The 15,475-nt window shown below is 45.1% G+C and overlaps 1 protein-coding gene across 2 annotated transcripts in view; it reads left to right on the top strand.

Moving 5' to 3' along the window:
* Positions 1-15,475, top strand: part of FRMD4A (FERM domain containing 4A) — a 402,633-nt gene that overhangs the window by 256,126 nt on the left and 131,032 nt on the right. The gene's annotated exons all lie outside the window — the stretch shown is intronic.

The raw sequence follows: 15,475 nt of genomic DNA, 5'->3' as shown, positions 1-15,475 counted from the left end.
TGGGGCTGGGGGCCCCAAGCAGGCAACAGAAAGGACGATGTACACAGATGTTGGGTGTGGAAGGAGAAAAATTAACAAGCATTAAGTAGTAATCTTGTGTCAAGAACTGAATTTCAGTTTGTGCAAATGGTTTTCTTTCACTTTACAACATTCAGGAAGGCGGTGGCCTTATACCCACTTTAGAGAAGACTGAAACTGAGGAATGAAGCAGTTTGGCCATGATCCTACAACAGTTCTTGAGCCATGACTCCAGTCCAGGTTTCTGACCCCAAAGCCTCCTGTTTACTAAAAGTAATCCTGGGTTCTTCAGGGCCAGGAGGGACTCCAGATGGCAACCAGGTATTGGTGTTATCTGGAAGTCACATATGGTCGAAAACCATCCGAGACTGGAAGTGAGAGTCTCAGCATTCTCTGTTCCTCTTTGTCCAAACGAGAAAGGCAAAGGTCTGGAGTCAGTTTAGAGGTCAAAGGTCATGAGGCTGAGGACTCACTGCCCGGCTCTCCTCTGTCTCCCTTTCCTTTTCTCTCCTCTCGGATCCTGACATACTTTCCTCCCAGCCTCTTACAAAGTGCTGCTGGGTTGTATTCATTTGGAGCCACATGCTGCTTCTCTCGGGGGCGGGAGTCAGCGGGATCAGACGTTGGAATCCACCTCGTACCCCAGTTCACTGCTCTCCAGCCGCGGCACTGTGCCGGAACCCCTGGCTCTCGGGTCTCTGCTCAGGGCTCTTCCCACTGCACCGTGATCTCAGAGAGGCTCCAGGAGGAAGATATGTTGCATTTTCATTCTTCTTTCAACTTCTCATTCTAATGCTGTTGTCATCTCGATTCCTTGACTTCTCTGATAAGAGCCTTTCAGAAGGCTTTGAAAAGGCAGCAGCAGAGACAACAGCATTTCTTTTGTGCCGGTGACCTGGGTCATCATCTGACCCTTCCTCCTGCGCATGAAGAAAACAGAGGCAAGAGTGACAGCTCTTGGCCCAGAGGACACCCTGCCTAGCAACCAGTGACACGGCTGCCATAGGTCGCAGCCTGTGATGATTCCTCTCTACAGACTGACATGCTATTATGAATGTAAAGCATATTGACTCCAGAAAAGGAAAGTGTAAGGCCTCGAGAGAGTGTAGTGAGCGAAGTGAGGCCTCGTCCCCAGATGCGCCCTTGGTCGGTGTGAACACCCATGCCAGAAGCGGGCAAAGGTCTTCCACGGTGCATGAGAGCATTCACTGAGCATCTTCCAGTTAAATGCTACAGAGGGCCCTGCCAGCCCCTGGTTGACTTTGATGAAATGATTTTGACATGGAGAGACAAGCAGGTGACAAGAGCAAAGACTGGCGTGTGTACCTTTATCCTGGTTTCTCTTATTCCCGCTGACACACCTCGCCCTCCACTTCCTTGGCTCTGCTTATTAAGGTGGTTGGAGCTAACAGGATCATGCACCGAGAGAGGGTGTTGGCCCCAAGCCAGCCTTTCCTCTGGAAAAGTCCTGACAGACAAGTGCAGACCCCAGCCTTTGAAGATGCCTCTCTGACTCCTGCCTACAAAGACACTGGGTGTGGGAGGCACTTGAACTTGGCAGGAGTTAGAGCCAAGAGAAGAGACAAGCTCTCCACAAGCCTTGTGCAGCTGGAGCTGGGCCTTGCCTGAGAGTGGAGCTGGGGAACACTGAATTTTATCTGTCTGAAGGCTTCCTCAAATCCTCCCTCCTCGCTGCCCATTGTTTTTGGCGTCTTCATTCATCTGTTCATTGGCTCTGTGGAACAAAGGCGCAAGAGGCTGCTTCTTAAGAAGAAATAGAGTCTGAACAAAGATGAAAGTACTGAGTGACAGTGGAGTTGAGACCCCTGAGACTAGAGCCCACCCTCTTGCTGCTGGGGGTTGGGGGTGAGAGATAGGGCTGGTGGACTGACTGCACAGTTCTCCCTGCAGGGTCCCATGAGGGTCTCCAATAAGAGGTGGTCTGGCGGTAGAGAAAGCAGAAGGGGAAGGGAGGCATATGGAACAGATCTGCAGAGCAGAGCCCAGCTCTTGAGAAAGAGCAGGAGGGCCCCTTAAAGGTAGGTAGGCGCAGAGGGACCCCTTCCCCCCCCACAACATGCCCACCCACTTGTCTCCTTAGAAGTTTCCCTGCAGACCTGCCCAGGAGGAAATGCAGATCCTGTCTAGCCAACCAGCTTCCCACCATCCCGCTCTGATCTAAGGGCGCTCGGCTGGTTCCGCGGCTTTCACTTTTTTGAACGGGATTTGTAAAATGTGATTCTTTCCTCTTGCCTTATTAGTTTGCAGGAGGCTGTTTCCCTTCACCTGAATTGGGAGTGACTTCATATTTCTTATGTGGTTTGGCCGCAGCATGGAGGCAGAATGCCCATGCCAAGCTGTCTCATGGCCAACATTAGCATGTGTTAAAAACCCAATAAAAGAGTGCCTCCAAGCTGCTGGCCAAACTCACTTATGTAAATATCGAACATAAAACCTCTCCCAGAACATCCCTTGGGGTTTCAGGAGATTGCTTTAAAATCTGTTCCCGGTGCATGGAGTGCCCGTCTCCCCGGCTTCACTGGGGGCTAAAGTGGGAAGCTGTTGGTGGGGGACCTTTCTGTCCTTCCACGGACTGTGTTGAAAACAGGCTGTCTGCAGTCCCTGGCGCATAGAACCTTACAGTAAATTCCTTCTTGGGTATACTTCCAGGAAAAGCCTGGTCTGAATCTAGCTGCTTCTTCAATCTGCTAACGAGGCCTGTGTAACCTAATAAACCCAGTGCCAGCAGCAGGAATTAGTTTATCTTGTGTGCCTGATGTCTGCAGTGGACTCTGCCTTATTTATGTTGTTAATTCCCCTGCTTCATACTATTAAAAAATTTGCATGCCTCCTCCAGGCCTGCTGAAAGTGGGGGGTAGGGACAACTGTAGGTAAGTTCCACAATGATATTTTGATCCAAGAATGAGGCTGTCACCAGCGTGCTTTTTTCCTCTGGCCCCTGCGGCACATCATCTGTCCTCATGCACTTAATTAGCACAGCGCAGGGGAGGGAGGGGTTGCGGCATCTTTTGCATCTGTGCTAGTCTGACTTTAATGGAACCGCTCTTCAGGAACAAACATTTTCCTGCTGAATGTTGATCTCCTCCTCTTCGACCCCCTGGGAACCCAATACCTGTGCACTTTTCCATTACTCTTCTACCCCAGTGAGAGCACCTTTTTAATTATGTTGAGAATGACATCATCCACAAAGGGAAACGTAACGCTCCAGCATGCACCAGCCAACAATTCACAAAGAGCAGTGGGAAGGGCCCACAGGGAGGAGATCCGGGCAACTTCCAAATTAAAATGCTGACAAATATTGGGAAGCCAGTGCCCTGTCTCTGGTTATGTCGATGGCACCTCAGAGAGATTTCTTTCCCTTCTAGACAATAAATGTCATTTTAACACTAAAGAAGCAGGAGACGGGGACCAACGTGAGAAAGTAAATTACTCAAGCGAGTGGAGGTGGATGTTATGAGCAGACACTGGGAGCTGGGTGTGTGCTATTTAGAGCAAGTCTACCCAACTAAGTTGAATTCCAAGGGAAGTTGTCTGCTTTCTGTTCTCCTTACTGCATGCTGATGATTTATTCATGGCTCCTGAGATAAAGAATATGACAGTTTGCTCAAAAGAGGATTTAGATTGTGATCAGAGTAGGTCCTTGTCAAAGTGATGAGGGGATAAGTAATTTTTATGGGGATTCAGTTACGATTGAAGGAGAAATGAGAACCTACTTTTATTGAGCATGTTTAATGCACCAAGTAATTTCTAAAGGATCATTTATTGAATCCTCACAACAACCCATGAAGTAGGTACTATTGTCCTGGCATTTCAAAGTGAAAGTTCATGCTAATCAGTTTACACATAGGATAGAATTGGGTTTGTAAGTTCCTGACTATGAATCCCCTGTCTAGATTTCATGAAAGGGGCTCTTATACTTTAAGATCAATCTCAGCAGTATATACTTATAGCTCCCCCTCACCCCACCCCACTCCCAACACAACAGAGACGAGTTTTCTCTTTCCAGCAAGTCAGATTCTTGTGTCTACTATGTCACAGCAGCCATGCCCCAGACAAAGGACAGCAGGTACCACGTTTCAGTACATTACATTGGAAAGGGAGAAACCCACCTGCCTGTCTCAGAAGATGGCTCCACCTTTACTCATTCTTCCCAATTAGTTGCCATGCCCCTTTACTAATGAAACTCCCAAGAGTCCCTAGCTACTGCTGAGTACAAAATTGACGATTGGAATGATTGAACTTTGCCTAAGGCTTGTGGTCACCATATGTACCCTCAAATCCTATTTCAAAGCCAAATCCAATTTCTTGTGCTCGTGGACAATACCCTTCTGCGTTATTTCCTGAGCACCAGCCAGGGGGAGAAGTCAGTGTGCTCTGTCGCAAAAAAAGACCTCAAGTTGAAATCATTCCCGGTGCCGTGTGGCCAGCTGGAAAAGAAATCAATCTGCCTATTTGATTCTAGAGAATTCACCTCACTCCCCAGTGACTGTATGAACAATTCACATCCAAAATAATAATTCACTGTAGGACAAGATGGGCTTATAACAGAGCTTGCACCACGGATTTCTTTTTAAAGAAAGGAAGTGGTAGGCCAGACTGTGGAAGATGAATCTCAAAACCTTAGCATCCTCGTGTTTACTAAAAATATCTCAGAATTGAGGCTGCACACTTGACAGCATTAGCTGGTAGAGGCAAATTGAGGACTGTGTGTCTTTTTGTGTTTTCGCCTCACTGAAACAGTTACCATTCCATTAATGCAGAGAGGAGCCATGGACTTACAGTCCTCGTGACATTGCCCTGAGCTGGCTGGAGTCTGGGGGTTGCTATGTTAATCAGCAGGGACTCCCTAATGAACACCTGCCCGCTGCCCAGAGTCTCGAGGGGGTGGATCCTGCATAATGCAGACTCCCCAGCAGACTGGCAAAAGCAGTTTGCGTTTCAGGAAGACCAATAATTATGTACGCCTGTCAAAGTCTTTCCATTGGCCATCATTCAAATGCATAGATGAGAAAGACCAGACTTCCCGGACTGACAGTAACTCCAACTTTTCCCAAAGCGGAGACGAGTCTACTCTTCTGAAAAAATGTGAAAGAAGCTGTGGAAATGAGAGGAAGAGATTAAAGAAATAAAGTAGTATTTAGTATAAAGAATAATATATAGGGAAGCATAAAAGTGGAAAGAGTAGTAGCTACTCTCTTGGAGTCTCTTATCCTGGGGTAGGTGGGAGAGTCTGTTGGAAGAAGAGAGGAATGAGGAGGAGGTAACAGTGGCCTTAAAAGAGCAGACTGCACCTACATTTAGTGGCCTGGAGATATTGTAGTGGGAAGACAACACATTCTTCCTTGGGTATACCAGTAACATTACCAAAATATGTACCCCAGCCTCCTTCATGGGTGTCTGAGAGAAACCTGGAGACCCACCCACCGCTAGTCCATCTATAAACAGCATAGCCTCTGCTCAGCAGTTCTGAGCATCAAGCCAGCCTGGATATCATGTGAAGGTTTCATCCTCTCCAGTGATCTGCTTCCTTGCTAGACTTTCATAACAATAAAATATGTAGCCCTGTCATCTGTCCCATTCTGCCAACAGAGCCCTTTACTAGGCATCTACTGTGTATCAGGCTCTGAGGTAGGCTCAGGGCTACAAGTACTGACAAAACCTGAATTCCTACCTTCCCCCTACCTTGGGAACTTTTGTTTGACAAAATTCTATGGCATTTAGAGAAAGCCCCTTCAGCTGCCCCACCTCCCTCAAGCTGGCCTGTTTGTTACTTGCTGGATCTGTACCCAGCATTGAAAACCAAAGCTTTGATATCAGACCTACATTCAGGCCTTTATGCCCTTGAGGATTGTGACTTTGAGAATATAATGGGTCAAAGCCCCAGTAGCCTAAAACACTGCAGGGTTGCTCTGAGGGTTCAGTGAGATCAGTGAGATGATGTAAGTAAGTGTCCCACTGGACCTGCAGTAGATGATGGTTCTGGGGTTGGGGAAAGGAGCTTGGAGGGAACCTGAATCTTAGTGTCAGTGACCCCCTTGTCATTTATGTTATTTGGCTTCCTTTCCTTCCTGCTTTGAGCTTTGCAGCCTTTTCTGGCACATCCTGCTCAGTCCCCACTTAAGTAAAGAGCAGAAGGGCCCACAGCTGCAGTAAACACTAGGGCCCTGACCCCAGCTTGACTGGCAACTAAGATCACGTCCCCGCCTTGGAAGCCTCTTCCACCCCTCTTAAGTCTTAGCTTTCTTCCTGGTTATTTAACTCGTTTGGGTCTTTGGTTCTTTATAATATCCAGAGTTCCTAAATGACCTATACCCATCTTACTGGAGGGTTATGACCTGCTGGTTATTAGCTGTGTGCATTTGACAGGTTACCTCCCCCAACCCCCCAGCCAATGGAAGCAGTTAGTGTTGGTCAATTGATTTTTTCCAGTAAATGTAGTATTGGCTTTATCACAGGTTGTGCTGTAGGTCACTCTAAAGCTGAAGGTAAAGAATTTGTCTCAAGTCCTCTAATGGGTTCAGGCTGCCTCCAAGACAGAGAAATGCTCTCTGGCTGCACCCGCCTGCCACACTGTTGGCTTCTCCCATCTTTGCCTTAGGACTCCCCCTGCCTAAAAGAGCAGGGGGACAGGGGGACAGCTTTGTGGCTCACATCAGTCTGCATAAAGGAAGCTGTTTCCCTTTGCCCCTGCCATCTGCAGGCCCAGGGGCATGCTCAGTAAGGGCAGGAAGGAAGCCAGCCTCCTTGGCTAATCAGCCAAGCATCAAGAGGGTGTTGGGGAGGGGGGCACACCAGATCCTGCTGTATGCGGAATGACCTCATCGCAGCCCCTTCCTCAGGAATAATGAGCAGCCAATGAGCTCTCTGAGGCCCGCTTCAGAGCCCCAGGGGGAGGGGAGGCAGGAGACAAGCTCCCAGCTGCTTCCAGGAGGCAGCCAGCTCCTGCATCGTTTAGTCAGAGCTGCACCTCTTCACCCAGTCCCTCTCTTTAGGTTTTCAGAAAAGTTGGAAAGAAAGGGTAGAACCACCAAGCCATCATCATCCCTCTCAGCCCGTACACTGTCATTGCACGGTGATGGCCACCCCTCCAGGGCCTGGAGTCACTGTTCTGTGGGGCGTCATCATCTGGATGGGCGCGGTCCAGGGGCGCAAAGCTCACCCCAGCAACGCAGTTGTTATTGAGTGTCTACAGTGAGAAGCCTTGGGGAGCAGGAAGAAGTGAGAGGTCAACCTATAGGCAGTAGTTTCTCCTAGAGCACAAATAGGGTGTGATGTTTTTATTTTGTAATACAATACATTCCAAAGTAGCAATTCCCTTGAATTAGAATCTGTGAGCTGTCCTCAGGGAAGAATGAATGAAAGAAAGGGCTTGAGGGAGAATTCCCTGAGTTGAAGCCCATATTGCCCTTGACCGAGCTAGGGTAAGCTTGGAGACAGGCTTCTCTACCTAAATTCCATACGTGGCTTCCCTTCCCATAACGTCGAAGGTACTATAAAGAGAGGAGGCAAATGCACACGGGGGCTTTGAACTGAGATACCCATTTACTTGCCTCTCAAATAACCAACAAGTGCTGTTTCCTATGATTAGAAACTGTATGTCAGGCACTGTGGGGCTGGGGTTTCAACCTGAGAGTATCTCCTGTGGCTGCTAAAACTAATTTTACTGCAAATTTGGTGAATTAAAATAATAGAAAGCTGTTCTCTCCCAGTTCTGGAAGCAGACATCAAAATCAAGCTGTTAGCAGGCCATGCTTACTCTGGAGATGTGAGAAGAAAATCAGTTCCTTGTCTCCTGTAGCTTCAAGTAGCTGGCCCATGTTCCAGATGTGTGCCTCATCTCTTCAGTCTGTCTCTATCTTCAGAGGGCTCTCTAGTGTGTGTTTGTGTCAGAACTCCCTCTCCCCCTCCTCCTTTTTTTATTTTTACTCCACTACAAATGGTTCCATAAGGTTGTATAAATGAATACAGCTAGGGCCTACCTGATAAATCCTGGATTAGCACCAACTCTCAAGAAGCTTAATCACATTTTTTTGTCATGTAAGATAATGTTCACAGGTTCCAGGGAGTGAGGTGTAGACATGCCTTGGGGGGGGGCACTATTTAGCCCACTATGGGATGTAACAAATCATCACATTAAGTGTACCATGTTCAGTGAGGCTGGGTAGATGTTTGGCCTGCATTCCAAGAGTGGCCTTATATGAGACCAGTGTTTAGAACTTGATTCCATTTAGAAACTTATAATAATAGGTAGGTGAAATAATGGAGTATGAAGTAATAATGAGCACATGGTACCCAGCACAATCTGAGCACCTTATGCTGATCGATATTAATTTATTTAATCCTCGTAACTAAGTCCTGTGACGTGGACTTAGTCATTATCCCTGTTTTACAGCTGAAGAAACTGAGGCACAGAGAGGTTAAGAAACTTGTCCAAGATTATATAAGAAATTCAGGATGTGTTAACTGACTGGATCTAAGACATCAAGGCAGAGAACTACAATCATGCAAGATCTTTTAGAAATGGGTAGGTGAAGAGACCCTGGAGAAAGGTAGGCAATGTTTAGGAAAAGAAGAAGCTAAATTTAATAATAACATAAAGAATAATATTTTAGATAGGGCAGGAATTCCATTCCTTGATCTCATCATTTTACAATGAAAACATTGAGACCCAGAAAAGGTGTATAATCTTCCCAGGAGCATCGATCTGATGTATGCACACAGTGGATTTAAAGTGGAGGGATAATCTGTTAGTGATGATGAAAATAATTCTGGGAGGATTTGGAGAGGAACCAGGCAGCGGTGCTGCCTTTAGATCCCTGTTCTCCAACTTTAAGTCATTTGTGGCGATCCCCTGGAAAGATACTGATCATGCGGATGTACCAGAAGCACTTCACAGCCCTCCTTCCCTGGAAATGTTATTCGGATCATTACAGTCTGCTCATGCCCTGCTCTGAACAGCAGACTGAGAAGCAGAGTCTGCCCAGCCTGCTATAATGTGCTGGGATGTACACGGCTTTTTAATCCAGTGGCCACTCTCTACCTTTTAGCTGGTGAGTTCAGTTCATTTATATTTAGGGAAACTATTGATACTTAAGGCCTTCATGGCATCATTTTGTCTTGTGTTTTCTGGTTCTGTCTTTATCAATTTTCTTTCCTTTTTTTTTTTTTATTGTGTGTGTGTGTGTGTGTTGTTTGTTAGGTTTTTTTTTTTTTAAAGATTTATTTATTTGTGCATACAGAACTGGGGTACAGGCCAGAGGCTCAGGGGAGGTGAGAGGCTTCACCAGAGACAGAGTGGGGAGCAGAACAGGCAGATCAAAGAAGTACACTGCTGAGGGGAGCAGCGGGCGGGTCAGGAGAGGTCTGCCACACCATGTGGTCACCTCTGGGGCAGGTGGGAATCGAACTCATGCGGAAGTGGCTTCAGCTTCTCAGTGCTGTGCTTTAACCCACTGCGCCACCAGGGAGGGCCCAGTTAGGTTTTGTTTTTTGATTTATTCAAAAGAACTCCCTTCATCATTTCTTGTAAGGGGGATTTAGAGATATTCAATTCCTTCAGCTTTTGTTTGGGAAAGCATTTTTCCTCATATTAAAAGGTAGCTATGCAGAATAGAGTAGTACTGTTGGGAAGCTTTTATTTTTGTGTATTTTGAATATGTCATTCTACTATCTCCTGGCCTGTAGAAATGCTGCTGAGAAATATGATGATAACTTGATGGAAGTGTCTTTATATGTTACCTGTTCTTTTCCCTAGCCACCTTTAATATTCTTTCATTCTCTTGGACTTTTGATAGTTTTACTAATGAATGTTTTGGTGTAGGTCTCCGTATTTAGAAAATTAGGTATTCCCTTAGCTTTGTGGGCTATCCCCTCCCCCAGTTTGGGAAATTTGCAGTTATTATTTCTTTAAATAAACTCTCAGGCCTCCCTGGTGGTGCAGGGGTTAATGTACAGAACTATCAAGCTATGTCCAGCCACTACAGCATGAGTTGGATCCCTGGGCAAGGAACTGACTCACATGACACAGCAGCCCTCTCCTGTCTCACCCACTATTCCCCTCAACAGTGTATTTCAGAAGATCCGCCAAATTCTGCTCTCATGAATCTTCTCATTCCCTGCAACTCTGGCTTACACACCAGTTCTTGTATGCATAAATAAATAAAAATAGATCTTAAAAAAAAAAAACTAAGCTCAGCTTCTTTCTTCCTCTCTTCATCTTCTTGGGTATCCATTATCCTTATTGTTGCCTTTCTCATTTAATCAACTAGCTCTTACAGCTTTCCTTTAGCTGGGTATGTGCTCAGCAGCCACTGGAATATTCCAGAGCTCCCAGGAACTCAAATCTGGGAGATAGAATCAGACCAGCAATGACAGTGACACTCTGCCATCTTCCTAGAGAATGTGACTGAAGGCTAGATTTCCAAGCTAACTTAATGCTGAGCAAGTCATCCTGTTAGCACTGTGAGACACTCTGCCAAGCAGTGCATCTTGATTGGGATGCTTATGAGGAGATTATGTTGGTCAGCTATAAGGAAGAATAAAAGTTTAAAAGGACAAGTGAAAAGGAGTCTGAAATAAAAAAGAAAATGAAAAGAGAAAAACTATTGAGTGTGCAAAGTTCGCTACAGATTTGAAAGAAAATCAGTTCTATAGGTCCAGGATGGCACCAGTGACCCAGAATGGGCTATTTCGAACCCCGGATGTTTAAGACTTGCCCAGCTTATATTGGTAATAAGGCCTCTGCCTGGTTTGTCCTCTGGAACTTGATTGGGCTACAGACTGCCTTTCTGGCCTCACTCCCAGCCTGATCCCTGCAAACCCCACAAATGTTTACAACACAAGTAATTGGCAAATTATAATCAGCAGGGTTTTGTAAACATCCGTTCAAAGTACATAATGGCATAAAGCTTCCTGCTTACTGAGCAACTTTCTCTAAATGAGTTTAAGAAATGTTCAGAACCATATAGTTCATTAATCACCTTTGCGTCAAGGTGGGATATTGTCTTAATTTGTAAGATCAGGAAGTCACAGAATTGAAGCCTTAAATGGTTTTAAACTGACCATATAGAAAATTAAAAATTCAGTGCCAGGATCAGTAAGGATTAGCTCGGTTATGCTGTGATGACAGACAACCCCTGATATTGCAGTGGTTAAACAATGAGGTCTAGTTTTCTATCATACTACATGTCCATCAGGCCAGCTGGGCTCTCAATAATGGAGCAGCCACCAGCTGGGGTGTTGCCAGAACCATGGCAGGAGAATAGTGGGGCTTTTAAAGGGACTGAAGATTCTGGAGTTGTGACCTCAATGTCTTGTGAGACTTATTATCTCCCCCTTAATGCCTTTATTTCCCCATTTGTAAATTGTGGGTGATAAATGTTCTTCATTGAGGGTGGCACATATGATCTATAATATAATCGCTGTTGTATAAAGTAATGGGGCTAACCTTTTTTATTTTTTAACTAAAGTTATGCATTCAGATGGGTACACCCATTGAAAAGAGTTTGAGATCATGAAATTTATTCCGATTCTGCGGTTGCTCAGAACCTTTTATTTGCCTTCAGTTTATGAGTCACAAAGAACATTCATTTTCTTACTGTAGAAATTCCAATATAGAAAAAGGGTTGTGGCTACAGGCTAAGTCATGGGGATATGTCACCACGAGAGGCAAGTCAGTGTCCAAAAGGCATTTAGGGTGGCGTCCATCACTCTGGTGACTTCTTCAGCAAGAACACTCATTTTCTTTTGCTTTGTAGGCTCTGAAGCCTAATTTTTCATCCTTAGGGGAAGGCTGACATTACCCAACTTCAAAGTACTGATGTATAAATCAGTAATATCAGTTTCAAGAGAGCAATAAAACCCTACCCCAACAGGGCCTTCTGGGTGCCTGATCCTTGGCCTCCAACCCAAAAGTAAAATCAGCAGAGACTGGAGAACAGAGGGTCCACGCACAGTGCTGGGGACCGACCTGGCTATGCTGTGAGACCGAGGCCAGCCTGCCTGGCACCTCCAAGTCCCAGATTCTTCATTGGCAAAGGAATGATAATCGCTTGCTTTGGACAGTAATGCAGTGCATGTGTTCGGTCCTGTGCTGGGACTCAGAGATGGCTCAATAAGTGACAAGAAAGACACGGAATTAGAAGAGAGTTAAATTGACAATCTGAGTGTTTCATGTTATCAACTATACATCAGCTCATGTTCAAATCTGTAATATCAGTGGACTGATTTCAAGAGAGTAATAAAATCCTCTCCTTCGGCTTTATTTCTGCCAAAAGGCCTTACTACTTAGCAGCCCAAATATACAAGACCTACTAGCGAGGACCACATTTGCTTCTTTAGTTTGTTTCTCGTTCTTAAATTGCTTCTTCAGCCTTCTGTCAAAACACCACTATCCATTCACCTCAGTCTATGGAACAACCTCCATATTTAATCGTATGTTAAACTCGGTCAGTTTATCAGAGTACTGCTTTCTTTTCTTGGGTAAATTTATGTATCTCTGGTTAGTCCCACTGAGATGTTGGCTTTAATTTTAACTCAAAAAGAAGAAAATCTTATTTCTGTCATTTCTAAGTTTGTGCTGGAAACATTACCATAATCCTGACAAAGCTACAATAATAATTATTTTATTGCCACATTGACCTAGGTTGCTCCGCTCCTCTTTGCCACCGTGACCACTCAGTAGATTTGACTTCAAGTGACTTTGGCCATTGAAAAAAATCAACTGTATTCCAGTGCAGGAAAATGTATCATGCGTGAGGATGCTTTTACAAATGCGACACAGGCTTCAAAGGCAAACCCAAAAGACTATCGAACATAGTTTTTGTTTTTTTACATTTATTTATGCACACAGAACTGGGGTACAGGCCAGAGGTGCAGGGGCGGTGCGAGGCTTCACCAGAGACAGAGTGGGGAGCAGAACAGGCAGATCGACGAAGTACACTGCTGAGGGGAGCAGCGGGCGGGTCAGGAGAGGTCTGCTGCGCTGTGGGGATCAAACTCGTGCTGAAGTGGCTTTAGCTTCTTAGTTCTGTGCCTTAACCCACTGCGCCACCAGGGAGGGCCCCTACCGAACATGTTTTAAGAAATGGCAGGCTTCATAGAAATACTGTGATATACTTTAAAAGAGATGGCAATCATTTGGACAGAAAAACAGAAAAACTATGGCAGATTGTAATTTAAAACTCAACCATACCACCTGCATTTAGTCACAACTTCTACAATAAATGTTTTGTATCTGGGAAATCAGGCAACTTCTAGGGATAGAGATAGTGCTGGTGACACAGAGCCTGCAGCAGCCATCACAAACAGTTAGAAGCTCTGAGAGCCATCTCATCATGGATTCTACTTTGCAGTCTATCAGTGACATTCTGAGATGTGCCGTGTTTACTACACTGCATTCGCAGTGGTAGATATGTACTATTTGTGAAGGAAGTTCATATCTAAAATCCTGAGTTCCCTGGTGGTTACAAAGATTACTTCACTTTTTCAGATGTCACTGTGCCAGAAGTATAGGATATTAGATGGTGTTCATTTGTCAAGCTGGATTCTCCTGCTGACTTCCATCTTCCAAAGGGAGAAAGCTCTGCCCTGGCCTCCCACCTACTCCTTGCATTCCCAGCTGTTTTCATGGGTAAATTGATAGTTGTTGAGGGCCCAAAGCTGCCACCCTGTGAGCCCAGGAGTGAGACAGCAGAGGGAAACCATCTGCTTTGCCATTTTTGGCTTTGGCTTTTTAAAACAAACACAGCTCCTACTCAAACACTACTCCTATCCTGATAAAACTCCAGCATCCCACTGGCAAGTGCCCAAGCTGGTCTTTTTTTATATCTCCTGCAGCAGAGGCTAGTGACCTAATATTAGTTACTCCGTAAACATTTGTTGAAGTAAAGGAAGTAGACTTGTCTTAGTCTGCTTGGACTGCCATCAAAAAAGTACCACTGGATGACTTAGACCACAGAAATTTTCTCTCTCATAGTCCTGGAGCCTGGAGGTCTGAAATCAGGGTGCCATTGTGGCCTGACATGCATATGGCCGCCTGCCATGGTGTCTTTGCTTGGCAGGGAAAGAGAAAGCAGCCTCTTTGCTGCCTCTTCTTGTAAGGACACAAATCCTATCAGGAGAACCCATCCTTATCACTTTATCTAATCTTAATTAAGGCCACAGCTCTAAATATCATTGCATTGGGGAGCTAGGGCTTCAGCATGTAAATTTGGGAGAGGGAGGATGCAATGTCATCCATAGCAGCACCCAAAAGTAAGATAAGAAACCAAACCCTCTTCTAATCCTTGATTTACATGTCTTATCCACTCCCTAACAGAGAAATTCAACAGAGATAACCACCAGCACAGGAAATACACTCGGGAGGCATATTATTGACATGCATAAGTGCAGTACACTTATACACATAGATACACACACTTTCTTTCCTGGGATCTTTGTTTTTGCTCTGCACTTGGAGAAGTCCAGCACGTTTGTCCTAAAGGCAGTGTTTGTGCGTGCAATACCACAAGCCAGTAGAATGACTCTTCCCTTATAACGCCACATCTCCAGCAGGCAGCTTCCGTCCCTCCCCACCGCCACATCACCTCCTGACCGTCTGCCTTTTTTTCAACATATACCATGGTGAATGAAGACTTACCTGTGTAGAGAAACACAGTGATCTCACTCCCAAAGCTCTAGGACAATCCATTAGAGTGGCAGAGATATTTAAGCGATAGTTTGTGATTAAAAACATGCTTAGGTAAAGACGATTCTCTAGAAAGACAAACAGGGTGAATTTTCCATTTATTTTTAAATTTTATTCCTAAGAACTTTTTACCTTAACTTAAACATTTCTTACAGGAGAATGCTTTTATCTTTTGGGTTTTACATTATGGGAGCTTATAGAACCTCTAGAAACAGGTTTCTGATCCAGCTGTAACACTTGCTTAATTGAAGGCCCAGTTCCTCCATCCAGTGGCCTTGATAAAGGGACCACATCACCAGGGTGTGGTGAAGGTGAAAGAGGCTGGTGCTGGTCGAGTGTTTACAGCAGGGCTTGGCACACAGCAAACACTAAGAAAGTGTACTTAAAGTATATTTATCCATATGAAATGAGCCCTCTTCCCATCAATTCAGTATAAAATGTTCATCCCTGTGAAATAAGTCAGAAGGAAAAAGAAGACTTATCGGATGGCTTCACTTTAGGAGGTATATAGGGGAAGCAAATGAGGATCAGGGGGAAAACAAGAACATTTAAAAACACACCAGAAAAATAGACAACTACAAATTGGACATTCTGCAGAGGAGGGGTGGGAGAGGGATTAACACAAGGGTGAGAAGGACACAAGGGTCGATGGTAAAGATGCGCGAGTGAAATGGTGGTGGAATTTCTGTGGGGACTATACCTGAGAGTAGAAAGCAAACATTGTGTAAAAAAAAAAAAAAAAAGAATAAA

Source organism: Condylura cristata, unplaced genomic scaffold (assembly GCF_000260355.1).
Source record: "Condylura cristata isolate star-nosed mole 26May11 unplaced genomic scaffold, ConCri1.0 scaffold00030, whole genome shotgun sequence".
NCBI lineage: Eukaryota > Metazoa > Chordata > Mammalia > Eulipotyphla > Talpidae > Condylura > Condylura cristata.
This window is presented reverse-complemented; position numbering and strand designations above follow the sequence as displayed.